Source organism: Anolis sagrei, chromosome 1, assembly GCF_037176765.1.
Source record: "Anolis sagrei isolate rAnoSag1 chromosome 1, rAnoSag1.mat, whole genome shotgun sequence".
Taxonomy (NCBI): domain Eukaryota; kingdom Metazoa; phylum Chordata; class Lepidosauria; order Squamata; family Dactyloidae; genus Anolis; species Anolis sagrei.
In genome coordinates, this window is record NC_090021.1 from 138,696,197 (window position 1) to 138,713,251 (window position 17,055).

The 17,055-nt window shown below is 38.3% G+C and overlaps 1 protein-coding gene across 1 annotated transcript in view; it reads left to right on the top strand.

Moving 5' to 3' along the window:
- The window catches only part of KLHL29 (kelch like family member 29), a 545,709-nt gene that overhangs the window by 62,786 nt on the left and 465,868 nt on the right, over window positions 1-17,055 (top strand). The window contains exon 2 of the mRNA XM_060786976.2: window positions 7,607-7,711. The gene's annotated coding sequence lies outside the window, so the exon portion shown is untranslated. The remainder of the gene's footprint in view (window positions 1-7,606; window positions 7,712-17,055) is intronic.

Genomic DNA, 17,055 nt, shown 5'->3' on the forward strand with positions numbered 1-17,055 from the left:
TCCACATCGGAGGTTAAGATCGTCTGGGGATGCCCTGCTCTCGGTCCCACCTCCACAGGTGTGGTTGGTGGGAATGAGGGACAGGACCGCCCCAGCTAAGTTAGATCAGCTTCTTCCCTCCTGACCATCAGAAAAGAAACTAAAAACGTAGCTATGGGACCAAGCTTTTGGTCAGTAACTTTTGATCTGTGCAAAAGTGAATATGAAATAGTGCAATGACGAATGGAACAGCTCTGGATTATGATTTTGGACTGCATGGTTTTAATGATTGGTTTTAATGTTTGATGTTTTTAATTGTTTGGATTTTAATGTATTTGTTTATTTTATTGTTGTTTATATGTATTTGTGTGGCACCAAATTGTTGCCTATTGTAAGGCTCCTGTGAGTCCCCTTCGGGGTGAGAAGAGCAGGGTATAATTATGGTAAATAAATAGTAGCACCTTTGCTAACAATGTGAATCCTGAATAAAATTCATATCAGCTTTGTGCATCTGGATCACACAGGTTTTGCCCATCCATCTTATCTCATGGTCTGAAGTTTGTTTTGTTTTGTTTTTTTGGAGAAAGAAGTGGGCAGAGATACTTGAGAAAATGTACATCAACAGGTGTAGCTTTGGAGCACTGACATAATGTAGGGGTTTGAGTGTTGAGGTACAACTCTGGAGATCAGAGTTCAAAGGCTTGCTCACTATGGATTTGTGCTAGGTGACCTTACATTCTCTCAGCAAACTCCCTCTGAATAAATCTAACCCCAAAAATCCCATGATAGGTTTACTATATATTGGAATAAACTTAAAGACAAGCAACAACAACAAAGCTGTAGTTTCACTTTTTTATCTCTGTATATCAGACTTCAGGTTTTTATGTTTCTAGTTTTTCCTCAATTTCTCACTCTGCTTATATGAGAAATAGTGCTTTTATATATCTAGTCCTTGGATATTAATTTCCTTGCGAAAATAAACATACCTTGTATATATAGGTTAAAGAGATCTATATTTAGTTTAAACATTTTGCTATTGAAATTCTTCTGTTCATCGTTAGAATTAGAGACCCAATCCTTAGATTGAATTTGCTACACATACAAAGCTGAAGACTCAGAAGTATATAGTCTGCAGTAATGTCAGAAGTGTTGGCAGTTTCTTGAAAGCTATGTGTACCAGAAAATAGTGTCTCATTTTCTATCTCAATATGTCACACAAACGTGTGTTTATATTTACGCCTATCATAACATTTCACCGTACCAGTTTTCTCCTAGTATTTGCTGAGAAGTTTAAGAAAATTTCCTCCCTTTTTCAAATTTCCTTGTACCCATCAAAATATATTGGGTAGAAGTTGTTTGGGAAAGTAGTCTGACTGATATTTTGTGCCTCCAACAGACTTGAAGAGAAAGTAATTCTGTGCAGTACCTGTTTGAATCAATAGTGTTTTAGTGTTTTCCAAATAATCTCTGTGTTGCTTGGGCTGTATAACCCAGAATGGTAGAAGATGATTTCACGCTACTTTGGGGAAAGACCAAAATACCTAGAGGGAATGGTCATTCTCCATATGCCAGTTTTTATATAGCTGGTTTTTTATGTCTCGAGGAAGAAGAGACAAAAAAAAAAACAACACTAAACGGCACACTCCACAACTCTGTGGGCAATATTTATTGACACATAACTGTACTTTTATTTGTGTAGTACAATATGTATGATTCCTCCATTTCCTTCTAAAGCCTCCCAGTAAGACCCCCAACATTTCAGTATGCATTTGTGGTATGTGCGTGTGAGGAGAAGGAGCTAATGCATTCCCTAGCAGTGTTAGTTTTACTGGCGGACACACACAGCTGGGTTCAACCCAATTCTATCAAAAGTACATATTGCTGAGATGCATATTTTAAGTAAATTAATTCTGCATACTTAATAAGCCTTTCTTTTAAAAAGGCTTTTGGCATGTGTTGCTCTCTTTATTCGATAGAGTTTCAATTATGATTCCATCATATCTTATTTCTCGTTGTTTTCCTTCTAGAATCAGCATTGGCATGTCTGTGATTTTGCTGTTGTTGTTGTTGTTGTTGTTGTTGTTGTTGTTTTGTGCCTTCATGTTGTTTCCAGTCTATGGTGACCTTAAGGCGAATCTTAAAATGATAGAATAAACGAACTTTCAGGTTCATCTTTCCTTTAGTTGTTTTGAAATATTGTTCCACAGGCTTCCATGAATGATGCATAAAAATGCTAATTTACATTTTGTGTACAGAATTAAAGTTTGATCCAAATATAATAAATGGAGGCAGGAAATAGCCGCTAGCAATCAAATTTGTATGTTATCATTTTCAAAAAGTAGGTGTTGCCTTCATCAAGCCCGTGCCCTCTACATTCTTTGCAATTCGTTTCCCTTGAGTCTTACCCACTTCCCATCTTTGGCCTTCCACTTTGCTGCTATAACATTTGATAGGTTTCTGATTATGCAAGAACACTGAGTTCCCTACGTCCAGATACAGAGCAACCTTCAGTTTAAAAAAAAAGCTGGAAATGTTTGCATGCTATGTTGAATGTGAGCATAAAGGATGAAGATATCTGAATGTCGTGCATAATAATTTATCCTTCAAACTTCAATTTGCTCCATTTTACGCACATTAAAAGAGATAGAGAAATCTAATAGTAGCCTTGAAACCAATTGAGAAGAAAAAAATGTATAGCATGTAAGCATACAAACCTTGTGTGTATGTGTGTTGTTTTTTATATATACAGTATATATATCTATTCAGAGGCCTCACTCTGTTCATTTGGTTGACTTTTGTCTGTAAAAGCGCATACAAGCAATCTCTTCCATTCAGTTTCAAAGGTGCTACTGGAGTCCCTTATGTGGCGTAATGTAAAATAAACCTCGTGTAGTTAACGTTTGATTTATTATTTATATATTTATTTAAAACGTTTGTATCCTGATCTTCTCTACCTCCATAGAGGGACTCAGATGGGCCCACACATTGCCTTGCTAGAGAAAGAAAATAAGCCATACAGATGAACACTAAAGAACAATTATTTTACTCTTAGTAATTCAGAACAACGTGTTTACAATCATGTGATCTGCTGCATCGACTCACATAATGTCCTATTATGAGAGATTTAAAATGATTTTTCTTCGTCCATGTGGGAAAATTCCTTCAGCATCTTATGAAGCAAGAGCACACTCCAAACCCTGTCTCTCTCTGCTTCTTATTCTGCTTCCCTGCAAGCACCTGCATAGCTCAAACCTGAATAAAAATGTAACAGTAATTGAAAGTCCCAGGTTCAGCCATCTCCCCAGGCATAGCCCGACCAATCAGCTTCATGCATCTTATCTTACAGTTGACACATACACACTAATTGATTTTTTGCATACTCCAACACCTTATATCTTTTTTGCTGAAACAGATTAGCATAGCCACCTCTTGAACCCAACTCCTATGCTCAATTAATGTTTATGCCAGCTTCATCTGGAAAAAGTAGGATTCTTAATTGCTTCGACACATAGGTTATGTGCTTGTCAAAGTGGTTCTTTGGAGATCTGGAACAGGTATCATGTGCATGACCCTGCTGTCTCCCTCCCAGGTTCTTCTGTTTGGGATTTTCTTTGGATTTGAATACCCATGCATAATAGGATATATTGGAGACTCAAGTTCAAATATGAAATTCATTTATGTTTCATATATACCTTTTCACTGCAAAAAGAATGGAACCACTCCCTTTCTTTCCGGGCCACCCTATATTGTTTAACTGTAGGTTCCCACCAACACTTGATAAGAAATTGGTTGATTTGCTGTACAGTGACATCTGGATCACCACAAGTTGCCGATCTTTTATTTAAATGGCCACAGAGTGATATATCTCATGAATATTCATAAAATCCATGGGGGAACTAAAGAAATAAACTGTTCTTGTTGTCACTGGGAAAAAAGATGTTTACGGCAGCTTTTCTACATACAAATCAGGATATGCCTGAAACTGGCATCAACAATGTGAAGATGATTATTGCTCATATCTTGTTTTTCCCCCCAACCATGGGATTCAAGTTAAAACAGATTCTGTAGTGATCAAAAAGAAAAATATAAAGTATCAATGAAATTAAACACATTAAAAAGAAAAACAACACGGCACATTATGAAAAGTCCTTACCTCTAACCAATCAGTTCTCAAAGGTGTTCCAAAACAAACAAAAAAAAGATCATTAGCTGCCTAGAAATTGAGACCAGGAATACCAGTCTGGCTTATCTAGCAAAGTTTCAGTGCTTGGGAGCAGTCACCAAGAGGGCCATATCTGATGTTCCTACCAGAAATCCATGTGAGGATGGTGGGACAGAAAGAAGGGTTTCCATAAAATCTGAAAACTCAGATAGGCTCATATGTGAACATATAGTATGTCAGATATCCTGGACTTAAGCTGTATAGTATTTTATAGGCCATAACCAACACTGTTAATTATGCCCACAAGTGGACTGGCAGCCAGTGAAGATGTGGCAGGTTTTATGCGATTCCTCTTCTTCCTCCCGTCCAATGTTTATGATGTGCTGGATATTTTTCTGAATCCACACTGCCAACAAATCAAATTCAAAGCAGATATTGTGGGATTTTCTGTCTCGATATTTCTGTGTGGAAGGGCCCTAAGGCAAGTTAGAGAAGGGCAAGCTACTGTAGTAGGAAAGGAGCGGCAAATCGGTTTTCGTTTTGTTTGGGCATATGATAGCCATGTATAAATATGTGAGAGGAAGCCACAGGGAGGAGGGAGCAAGCTTGTTTTCTGCTTCCCTGGAGACTAGGACGCGGAACAATGGCTTCAAACTACAAGAGAGGAGATTCCATCTGAACATGAAGAAGAACTTCCTGACTGTGAGAGCTGTTCAGCAGTGGAACTCTCTGCCCAGGAGTGTGGTGGAGGCTCCTTCTTTGGAAGCTTTTAAACAGAGGCTGGATGGCCATCTGTCAGGGGTGATTTGAATGCAATATTCCTGCTTCTTGGCAGGGGGTTGGACTGGATGGCCCATGAGGTCTCTTCCAACTCTTTGATTCTATGATTCTATGATTCTAAGTCGCTGGTTCAGGAGCTGCCAGTATAGACACCACTGATGCTGATTTAGAGCATCCCACTCTGAATCAGCATCGGCGTAACTGCCCTGTAAAGATGTGTCCTCAGTAAATTTCCTCTCTCCCTTTGTTTTTTTAAATAAACCAAAAAGTGCGAAGATGTAATACACTTACGGTGACTCACATCTCTCTAAGTATCCTGTCCATATTCTTGGGCTATATATATATAGAACAGAATCCGTTATTACTGGACACACAGGCCAAAGTTATACCTACTTCATCTATATTTGATGCAGCATCCAAGTCAACACATCTGACACTAGTGAATTGCACATTCACATTTCAATATGTACATGGTTTGTATGTTCCTTTTTGCTAAAAGATATACAGAGTTAAATGCCAAGCCAGCCTTGTGGTATTTGCTAGGTTGAATAAGTACTGCTTGTCCAACTGTATACAAGGATTTTGCTTTTCTTTCCTCAGCATGTAGAAAGTCATGACTGTGAAATAGGTCTGGTTTATGGAACTAAACTGTAGTAACTCGCTTACCTTTTGCAAGGTTCCTTTTTCTTCTCTCTGTAAAATCTTTGTTACACAGGGCCGAAATGTGTTGTACTCAAAATACAAAATCGATATGTGGTGTTATATTCACTTTAAAAGAAAAAATTATATTGATTCCGAGGTAATGGCAGCAGTTCATTTTGCAGAAATACATGCCACCTCCTGTCATGAGGATTATTTTCACATTTATTACATCTCAGATAGGGACCTCAGATGTAAAAATGTCTTGTTAGTTTATAGCTGTTTTCTGGGCACCAAAACTGTGAATATATTCTTTATAATAGAGAACTGAGGCCTGTGTTTACTGCTTGAACATGCTTCCTTAATAGCAAAGGTTTCCCCCCTCTAAATCTCTGCTTTTCCATCCTCTATGTTGTGTCTCATCTGTTGTTCGCCTTTAGTAGACTACATCAAGTAACACATTTGCAAATAATCTTTGCCTGTAGAATATTCTTGCATGTCATGTTGTCTCCCCATGCTGTTCAGGACCTTCTAGCACAACAAATAGAACAACTTGTTTTTGTTTATTGCCTATTTTCACATAAGAGGCAGTGATAGGGTTGTGTTTTGGGTAGATGCATGCTCTCTCATATGTGTCCTCTCAAACAGAATCCTAGCACCTAAGAAGCCAATATGTTAGAAGAGTAAACTGAATTATTTTTCCTTGACAATGCTGGCTTCAAACAGGTGTCTGCTTCACTCAAGGCTTGAAATAGTACAATACAGGTGAATCTTTGCTGATTAAGTCTGCCAAATGTACAGTCATCCCTCCACATTTGCAGTTTTGGCTTTGGTGGCTTTGGTTTGATCTAAAATATTATCTCTAAGGATCTCTAGGTCCTCCAGTGTGATTTTATGGTGAGTTCCCTCTAGTCTTCTAGTCCAGGGGTCCTTTGACTTTTTCAGCTGTGAAGACCTTTTTGAAGCAAAAGTTTCTATATTATGTATTATAATATATGCTCTGTGAAAGACCACCGGGGCCATCCACTCCAATCTCCTTCAGCCATACAGGAAAAGCATAATTAAAGCACCCCCAAAAGATGTCCACCCATTAATAATAATAATAATAATAATAATAATAATAATAATATACTTGGATCTGCATGCATCATTCGCCAATACATCACACAGTCCTAGACACTTGGGAAGTGTCCAACGTGTGATCCAATTCAACAGCCAGCAGAGTGATCTTGTCTGCTATGGAGTCATCTTGTTGTGTTCCTAATAATAATAATAATAATAATAATAATAATAATAATAATAATAATAATAATAAGCAGCATCAGCAGAGGCCAGAGGCCATCCAGTCCAACCCCCTTCTGCCATGCAGGAAAAATGCAAAGCACCCCCTGAGGGATGGGAAGGAAATAGGGTTTTGGAAGCAAAGAAAGTAAGGGAGTAGGATCTGGGTGGTGAGAAAAAGAGTCTGGGCAGTGAAGGAGGTGGGGGAGAAAGCATTTGTGCTCCAAGAGAAAACCTGCTGCTGTTTCTGGCAACTCAAAACTTGAATTTTCCTGCGTTTCTCAGGAGGAGGAAAGAGGAGGAGGAGGGAAGCATGATTTTTTTTTACCTTCATGGGGGTCCTATTCCCTATACCTCAACAAATGTGGCAAACTAACTGTATAAATATACATTCACCATAGAATCATTGGGTGACAAGGGCCATCCAGTACAACTCCCTGCCGTGCAGGAATACACAATTGAAGCATCTTGCCTGAAGTTTCTGTACAATAATTTCAGTATTTGGAACAATGGTGTAGGAAGACATGATTTGTGTTAGTAGAAGAAACAACCAAAGAAGCTACCAGATTCTTCATGTGCACTTTTTTGTCTTTCTTTTGTGGGAACCATCAGTTTGTCAAAGTAATCACTGAGATATCAAATATAAGCTGCCATGGATTTTTGAATAAACTTTTCTTCTGTTTAATCTGCGATAGATGCAGCTTAGATTTAAGGAAAATTTTATATTCAGGAGAAAATTTACCATCCCTCTTCATATTTTTCTAGGTGGTCTGCTCTCAGAGAAATCTGCTGCTTTAAATGTAAGGAGTGTGGAGACTTGGGGTTACATTTACTTCAAGCGAAAGAAGTACACGTCCTGAAGACTATAAGGTGAGTTTGGGGAAATATTTAAAATATGAAGTGTAGTATTGCTTCTCATATGTGAGCATGTATGAGGTCATATCATATTCTCAATGTTTGACTGTTGGTGATCTAATATAGTTCATGTTTCTTTCAAGGACAATATAGAGAAATATGGGTGTCTTCCACTTCCAGTGGTATAAAAGAATGGAAGGAAGAGTCCTTTACCCCATTCAAGGACACCAGTGTTAATCTATTTATTTTTTTGCTCTTCTACATTGTCACCATCTTTACTTCACTTTTCAAATGTAACAGTTGAAAACATTGGCTAGATTGTGGTCTCTCAGGCACAATATTTTAAAAAATATTTTGCATTTGGTTTTATTTTTTAATTTATTTTACTCTTGTCAGTGTGGCCATTTTGGGGTGGTTCTAAGAGACTGTGTTTACAGCAGTGAGTTAATTGTGTTTAGGATACTGGTAAACCTGCATAAAGTTTAAAAATACAAATACAGTCATTTCTGGATTTTATTTATCTCTGTCATTATGTCTCTGTAATTTTACCATGACCCACCTTCAGGGTTTTCCAGTGACAATATCATCCAAACTCTAATTTGACACAGATTTTTCAAGTAGCTCTATCACCTTGTAAGAGTTATGTAGTTTATGGAAACAATTCTAGGTTGGCTAATGTGAAACGTGAAACAACAATTTATCTAGTTTTTGAAGTATTTTAATTTTTGTTTTATAGTTATATTTAAGTATTAACCAGTTAATTCTCAAATTAGGAGGTGTATAAATACAGGCAGTTCCCAAGTTACAACCATCCAACTTACAAATCACTCCTAGTTAAGAACGAGGGTGAGACAACAGGAAGTGAGAGAAATTACCCTTCGGAAGGGAAATCCACTCCTGAAAGAGTTATCATAGGGAAAAAGTGCCTCCACTGAAGCTTGATCAGGATTACTTGTTTCCACAACAAGCCAGATTTTTCAAAACTCCATTATCCCAGGGACAGAAAGTGAAGTGAAATCTTCTGAACCTGGATACAGACAGCAAAACAAGTACCATAGGAGTGTTAACCCTTCCCTATGCTATCCAAAGATAGATATGTAGATAGGTAGATAGGTAGATAGGTAGATAGGTAGATAGATAGATAGATAGATAGATAGATAGATAGATAGATACTTGAAAAATGTACCTGTTCTGACTTGAACCTATTTGGGGACTGCCACTATTTGAAATAAATACAGGTTGAATATTCCCTATTTGGAAATTGAAATCTAGTATGTCCCTAAATTGTCCTCTTGGGTAGACACGTTTGCTTTGTGATAGTTAAGTGTACACAAACTTGTTTTAGGAATAAAAATATTTTTTAAAAATATTACATATAAAATTACCTCCAGGCTATGTGTATAAGGTATATATGAAAGATAAATCTTTTTTGATTTAGATTTGAATCCCGTCTCCAAGATATATCTCATTACATATCTATATTCCAATATAAGCATTCCAAAATACAGGGAAAAATCAATTTTAGATAAGAAATACTCAGCCTGTATTATTTGGGGGGGTTATGTGAGACAGTGGGTGAACTGTTTGCCAGGTACTGTTAGAGGCATTCATTCTGTACTATTAAATTAGGAAGGTTATTAATACTGCAAGAGATTCACAACAACAAGCCTCTTTCTTGGTTCACTGTAGCACAAGCACGGAAGGGCAGTTGAAAAGAAGAGGCATAACAACAAAGCTTCCAATGCTTATTTTAGGAATGTAGAAAGCTGCCTTATGCTGAACCTATTTGTCTACCTAAGTCATGGTGACTCTTTGGGATTTCAGACAGGCGTTTTCCAGAGACTGGAGATACTAGCAATTACACTTGGGATCTTATGGATTCTGTCCATTCTGTCATTGATGCCCTTCTTAAGAGTGTTATTTGCTTTTACATTGTTGTTCTAGGACTTTTAGCTTATTCAGAAAAGGCTCAAGTTTAATTGGTATTCATGTTATCTCTGTTTTGCTTTGCAACTTGAAATAATTCAAAAATTAAAGATTTTAATCTTGTGTGACAACATTAGATGTCATTAGATGTTTTTATCTAACTTATAAAATATCAGAATTGATACTTAAAAACCAAAGCTGAGCTACACTAAAATTGTGGTGGTGTCTTGATCTTGTACACTTGGGCATTGGGACTAGAAGTAGATCTTGAGCACACAGCTTGGCATTGTTTCCAGATGCAGACTTTCTTTTAACAAAACCCATAGAGAATAATGATGAATGGAACACACAAGCTTTCAAGAACTTAGTGATACCATTATTTTAAAATATTTTTTCTAAATCCTTTAAAAAGATACTTTCCCCTCCCCCCTATAAAAGCTTTTCCACTAATGGAAATCCTACAAATCCTTTCATTTCAAAGACAATAATCATTTGAAGCCGTTTGACATTCTGCCTATCCAGTTGCATTTATTTTTAAAGGTATCATTCCTCCATTCACCTGTTCTGCCAGCCTAATAAGTTCATTTGACAGCTGCTTGCACAGGTATTTTGCAGAATTATTTCCATGTTTTATCTTTCTGCCCTTAAAAAAAACTATTTCTAAAAATAGACTTAATTTAACTATAACTGCAATCTGGGAAAAAGACAGATGTATTGAATCCCTCCTGAAGTCAATATGATTTAAAGAGCTTAACTTTACATTTAAGTCCTACTGATTTCAAGAAGACTTTGAGTACACCTGTTCTCTCGCTGAAAAATATTAGAGGATCAGGAAGGACAACAGAGGGATGTCTACGTGTCGATATTTTCTACATCATCTCTTCCCTTCTCTCCCCCCCCCCCCTTGACACTGGAGCCTATGTTTTGAGTTTCTACTGAAGTTACTCATGATCATTTAACATGAGACATCTTTCTTCTGTTCGGAATGATACAGCATCTGTTTTTGGTGGTACATTTGGCCTTTGACTTTCATGGATTTGATCATTTGCGAGTTTGCCAATAATTAAATTTGAACTAAATGAAATGGGACTAGAAAATACTGTACATAGAAATCTTAAAAAGTCATGAATGCCTAAAGCAACATTGAGTATCCTGGCTTTCCTTTCCACCCCTGGAGTTTTGCCCAGTGATGATCACACCATCACAGCAGCTTTCCTCCTCTCTGGGTAATTCTGGTCCAGTAGTTCCTGAGGGCCTACAATGCCTAGAACACCCCATGACAGCAGGATGGAAGCACTTTACTCTTGTTTCTTAGCCCATGGAGATAGAAACACAGATTGAGTCATCAGCTGGAAACTAGTATTATAAGACATTCAGGGTATTTCCATTTTCCTGAAGGTCCTGCACTTCTAACTTCACCATTGTGAAGCTCTGACTGTGTTTGCGTCATGTGAAGCATTCCACAGCTTCTTTTGCTTGGTGGTATCAACTGGCATTATGGGAGCTACTTGGGTGTGAGTTCTTAAAAGGGTATTCAGTGCCTTCTTTCATGGTGGATTTCTCCAGGTCCTGTTAGAGTTGCATAGAAGCAGGCATGTAGCCGGGAGGGGGGGGGGCTTGGGGGCTTCAGCCCCCCCCCCCCAAATTCTGATGGTGGTCCACGAGAAGGCCTTACTGGTACATTATTTAAACTGTTATGTTTATTCATATCATGATCTGATCACCATGCTCAATATATCCCATATGATGGGGGTATTGGGGTAACGATACAAAAGGTTTGCTAGGCTAAACCCTCTTTCACTTCTTCTTCCACCCCCGAAACAAAATCCTGGCTACGGGCCTGCATAGAAGTGACTGGCGCAACTCTCTCCCTAACTCCATCACTGTTTGGTAGGGTAGGGGATGCTCTAGGAGAGTTTTTTGTACTGTTGTCCAGTTTAGACTTTATGCTAATTGAACATTACATTTCACTTATGTTACATAGGATCTTGGCCATTTCCTCCTTTAAATTAAGATGCTCAGTTTAACATTTTAAAACCAAATGCAGAGAAATACTTTGCATTACCTCATTTAATGTATCGAGACCCTTTTGCAGCTTTAAAACCCCAGTGATAAATGATTTCAATTAAACCTAATATATATTAAGAAATCATTATTGATCAGCGTGTACTTCTTACTGGAACAGAATCCCCCCCCCTCCTCCACCAGCAGGAACTCAAGAGATTATCTCATGTCACCAGAATATAAATTATAATGTGAAAAAGTGTTTTTTTAAAGGTCAAGGTATTTTCATACTTGCTTTCTTAGAATGGTTTTTTTCACCAGATTCCCAGAATAACTATTATTGCAACCAAAACAAATGTGAGATTTTGAAGTTAATAATAAAACATAAATTACTTTGCAGTGGTAGTGAGAATGCTGCCTTCAGCTAGAGAGGATCAGAAATGAGATTTATTCTGTTCATATTACTAAACAGCCTATTACTCCCATGAGCTATTTCAGAAACTTTTTGTCTTGTTTTAGGATTAGAACCACCTTATACATATTCAGTGCTATGTACAAAACAGTGTTTGAGCTATTGCTGGAGTTTATGTGGGAAGGGGGCTGTGGTTGATCCCTCCACATGTTTGCAAATGCTTTGATATATTTTAAGAAAACCTTTGAAGAGAACAAATAAACATTCCTTCAAGCATTTTTTTTACAAATATGTAAAACAACGATGGCACAGTGGATTAAACTACTGAGCTGCTGAACATGCTGGTCAAAAGGTCTGCGCTTTGAATCCGGGGAGTGGAATGAGCTGTTATCCCCAGCTTCTGCCAACCTAGCAGATCAAAAACATGCAAATGTGAGTAGATCATTAGGTGCAGCTTCGACGGGAAGGTAACGGTGCTCCATGCAGTCATGCTGGCCACATCATCTTGGAGGCGTCCATGGACAACGGCGGCTCTTCAACTTAGAAATAGAGATGAGCACCGCCTCCCACCCCCCCCCCCCCCGAGTTGGACACTACTAATGTTAAGGGGAAACCTTTATCTTTATGTAAAACAACATTACTGTCACAACTCCCAAAGGTGGTGACAGTTCAACACATGGGCCCCGGAGCTGTTTTGCTGGGGCTCAGGGTCCTGCAGGATCTGTTGTTTTATTTTTTTAAAAATCTAGAGAGTATGAAGTCCATTTTGCCAGAGTTTGTCTCCCCACCCTGTGTTTTGGGCCACAGTAGTCCTGAACTTGCTTGTTTCTAGAAATTATCTTTGAGTCTGTGATCTGGATTGGGAGCTTAGTATGGGGTACAAATACTCCCTTCGTTGGCCTTTGTTGTAATGGGAGAGATCCTGCATCCGCTTTTTTATTACCAAACCCAAATCCAATGGAACTTAAATGGAAGTTTTATTAACAAGTTTCTACCAACGTTTGTGAAAAATTCTAAGTCATCTACAGTCAGCTCTCAACATTTGCAGCTTTGACATTTTGTGGATGTGAAGAAAATGTTCTCTCCAGGTTATCCAGTGTGATTCTGTGGCCATTTTATAGCAGAAGTTGACTATAAAGCTGTTCAGGAGAACATAGAGATTCCTAAGATGGTTCTCTTAGGATATAAATGAAGTAAAGAAATAAATAAAATGCCACAATTTTTGAACGTGTGGGTTTTTATTTTGTTTTTACTTTTGCAAGGTTCCAGTCTCCTCTAACCTCAGTGAATATGGAAGGTTGACTGTAGTAACTCAGGATGAAGTAATACGCATGCTTGTGTTTAAGTTATTGTAAGATTTTTTGCTGGAGAACACAGCTTCCTCTTGGGGAAGGATTTTGAAGACTAGCAATTAAACTGTGCTTTTCAGTGAGATACAGTTTATTTCATTCTAACAAAACTATCAAAAATAGCTCTTAAAAAGGTTAAGGGATTTCAAGAAAAGACCTTCATACAATTTATTAAGTTGCCTAAATTTCATCTGGTGTAGTACAAGTATTAACTCCATATTAACTCTTTGTGTATTTCAAAACACTAGTACATTTGAATTTCCCTGTTTCAGGTTTTCCAACTAGCTATGTCCACTCTGAGTGTTGTCCGATAGCTTGCTTGTGTTACCAGTTTTCTGCTCCGTTCATCCAGTAGAAGTTCATAATGTGTTTGGGTTGCTACTGTATTGCCATAAACATGAGAAAATTGCCCCTTCATTTCTACTCTGTTGAAATACAGGCTGAACTTTTTGTCTGGCCTTTCCAAATGCAAGGACAGATTGGTTTTTAGTGTTACTTTCAGAAAGGTCTGTGCTACAGAGAGATTTCATCACAAACCGAGGGAGCAGCCTGACAGCTTTGAAGGTTGTGCCATCCATCTTTTTGAGTATAAAATTTACCCAAATAAATCTACTAGCAGTGCACAATATAAAAATCAGAATCTTTTTTCCTATCTAGGTGCCATTCTGCAAAAGAAATCTGCAATTTATCAGCAGGAGAACCCCACTAATGTGTCCATTCAGTCATAAGTTTTTAGATTAGGAACTATTTTGATGCATGATGTGACATCTCAAAAGCTTCCCTTCAATCACAACTGCTTCAGTGTTTTTTGTAACCCTCTGTGACCGGCTCTTCTTCTCACAAGTGTTTAAAATGCTGCTTAAATCAGCTAAATCAGACTTGCACTACGACTGAACTTTGTTGCATAGCTATATGAGACTATGAAGACATGAATTATTAAAACATAAATTGTTTCCAGTTATTTTTCTATGGCCATTTTTTTGCATGCAAATAGAAAGCTAAAACGAGGATAGACAGGCTGTGTTTACAATGAATTCTAAAGCTTGTTACCAGTGTGCATGCTGAATTCAGAAATTTTTTCACACAATCTTGAGTGAAATGTTCACTTCCTTTTGGAAAAAAGGCTTCTCTGTTAAAAATTATTATAGGAATGCACTTTAAAAAGGGGAGATAGATATAGCATCAGCAGTGAGTGTCTGCATACTGCTTTATGGTGAGTGCTGTTCTATACAGTTCCTTAAATCATGCCTACATAACTATTTTAGTCTCTTTCTTAAGCCCTTTAGAACCTTCCTCCCCATCCTTCCAGACATGCAATATAAACGAAAGAGGCAAGCCTCCCTCCCCTTTTTGTCAGCATTATTTTTTATGTACGAGGATCTTAGCAAGATTAGAATCTTTCACTGCCTGTCCTAAGCCTACTCAGAATTGCTTTTTACATCTCTGTGAGCAGGAAATCTTCAAGAGATTTGAATACTGGAATTGCCACTAATATCCAACATAAATGGATGATTGCCTGTATATTTAATTTATCAGCATGGAATTGGCAAAGCGCATGTAGCCCATGATGAGACATGGATACCTAATCTAGTTCTATTACAGCATTCAGTGTTAAACAGTTACGATTGTCATGGTTCTCATTCATTTTGGGTGCAGGTATGCCAGACTTCCAGTATATCAACCACAGAAGTATACTTTCTATTCTGCCTGCAGTTGTAATATTCAACACAGAACGAAAGAGAACATTTTGGGGTTTGTTGTAAGATAATGCAAAAAAATTAATTACTGTATAAATGTACATACTGTATATAAGCTGAGAAATTTAAGTCAAAACATTACCACCAAAACCCTGCGTTGACCTATCCTGGGTTGATGTAAGTCAGTGGTATCAGTAGGGTTGGTGTCATCTTGAGGAAGCTGCAATGAAGGTGAAAGTCCAGTGCTGTGTCTAGCATATCTTCTTCCAGGTGAGAGTATCCTTAGTCTCATGTGCTGGTTTCCTGAGCCAAGAGGCATGGGCTGGTTCTGCTGTTTGCTGTGCTGGCTTCCACTTGTGAAATTAAGCAGAGGGACAGGTGGGGTTGAAAGGAAGACTTTACATACCTGCCTCCCACAATGGGGCAGATGGGGTGTCAACATCCCATCAGGTTCCTCTTTGACAGCACCATGTTATTGTTGTTGCTGGTGCTGCTGGAGCTGCTTTCAGGTAGGGCTCAATGGCTCTTAATGCCAGTGCCTACATCCTTTTTGTCCTTCATGTCTTCAAAAGGTCCAGTGTGACTATGTGTTTGTGAGGTGGGAGTTGGCTGGGTCTTGGGATCTAATCTATCAGAAAATATGGGAAGTCAGCCTCCATCTACTGTATGTTAGCCACTTATCACCTGGTCCTCCACCTCAACCTCATCTCTGCTCCCTTTCTTTTCTTCTACTGAACTCAGCAGTGAATGGGATGGCACTGCCAGCGCAGACAGCAATGGAATGGTTACTTCAGTTGCTCTTCTTTCCCATCCAGTCAATTGACTCTTTTTTTAAAAAAAAACAAAACCCTCAATTTTCTTACATTAATTGCTTCCCCACTTCTGCTGTGTTCTTTTTCTTGAGCCCATTCCAACAGACATCGCTCTCAGCCTCTTTCTCCTTCACTTGACTCACCTTTCCTTCTTGTCTTCCACACCCTCTTCCATACCTTTCCCAGGATGGACTAAGACGTCATCACATTGAGACTGGGATTCACCACGCATCGTGGTGAATCTGGCAGGGCCTGGTGTGAGGCATGGGAAACCCGCCACACCACATCACTCACCTTGCCCTATCCTCATCCCACAGGGGAAAGGGTCGCTGCGCAACTTCACTCTGCTTTTTTCCAATGCAGCATAGGCTACTTCCCGTGCTGCTTTTACCTCCTGTGACACTTCAACTTCACTTGAGGCACAGAGCCCCTCCGGAATTAGCTTGGCATTGTGTGAAAGGGAGCTAGTGGGCTCCATGCCTCAAGTGAAGTCAAAGTGTTGTAGAACAGGCAGTTTTGCCTATCTCATGAAATGGCAAGTTCTCATCTTTTGCCCCTCAACTTGTAGAAAGAGATAACTCCTTTTAAATATAAATTAATAGTATATATTAACTTTGATTAAAAGGGGAACTTTCCCTTCTTTTAGTGGAGTGGTGAAAGACCTTTTTGAATGCCTGGGCAGGAAGATTGAGATGACAGCAGCCAAGGACAGCTTGCACCCAGAGGCGGTCCTGGTACTTCCACTTCTCCATGGAATGACCCTCAACTTATCCAAAAGTCATATCAAAATTTATAATTTTGGACTAAAAGCTTTCCCTTACCTTATACAGTTGACTTACATACAAGTATATATAGTACAAATATGTTACTGTGTATAGATGTTCTGCGGTCTTGGGTGGTGGGGAGTGAAGATAGCTAGTATGTCATACAAAGCTCATTGTAATACCTCCTTAATTTGTCTTATTGTTTGCACTAGTAAAGTCCTTCTAAAAATGTCATTTTATCCAAGTATTTGAGAGAGTAATTATAATGACATTACCTTTGTTTTAACAAAGAACACTATGAATGAAAAAGCATTTCATATAACTGCAATTAATAATGGAGTTCACATGTAGTACTCTATATTAGTTTTTCCATACCAATAGACCGTATTTTATAT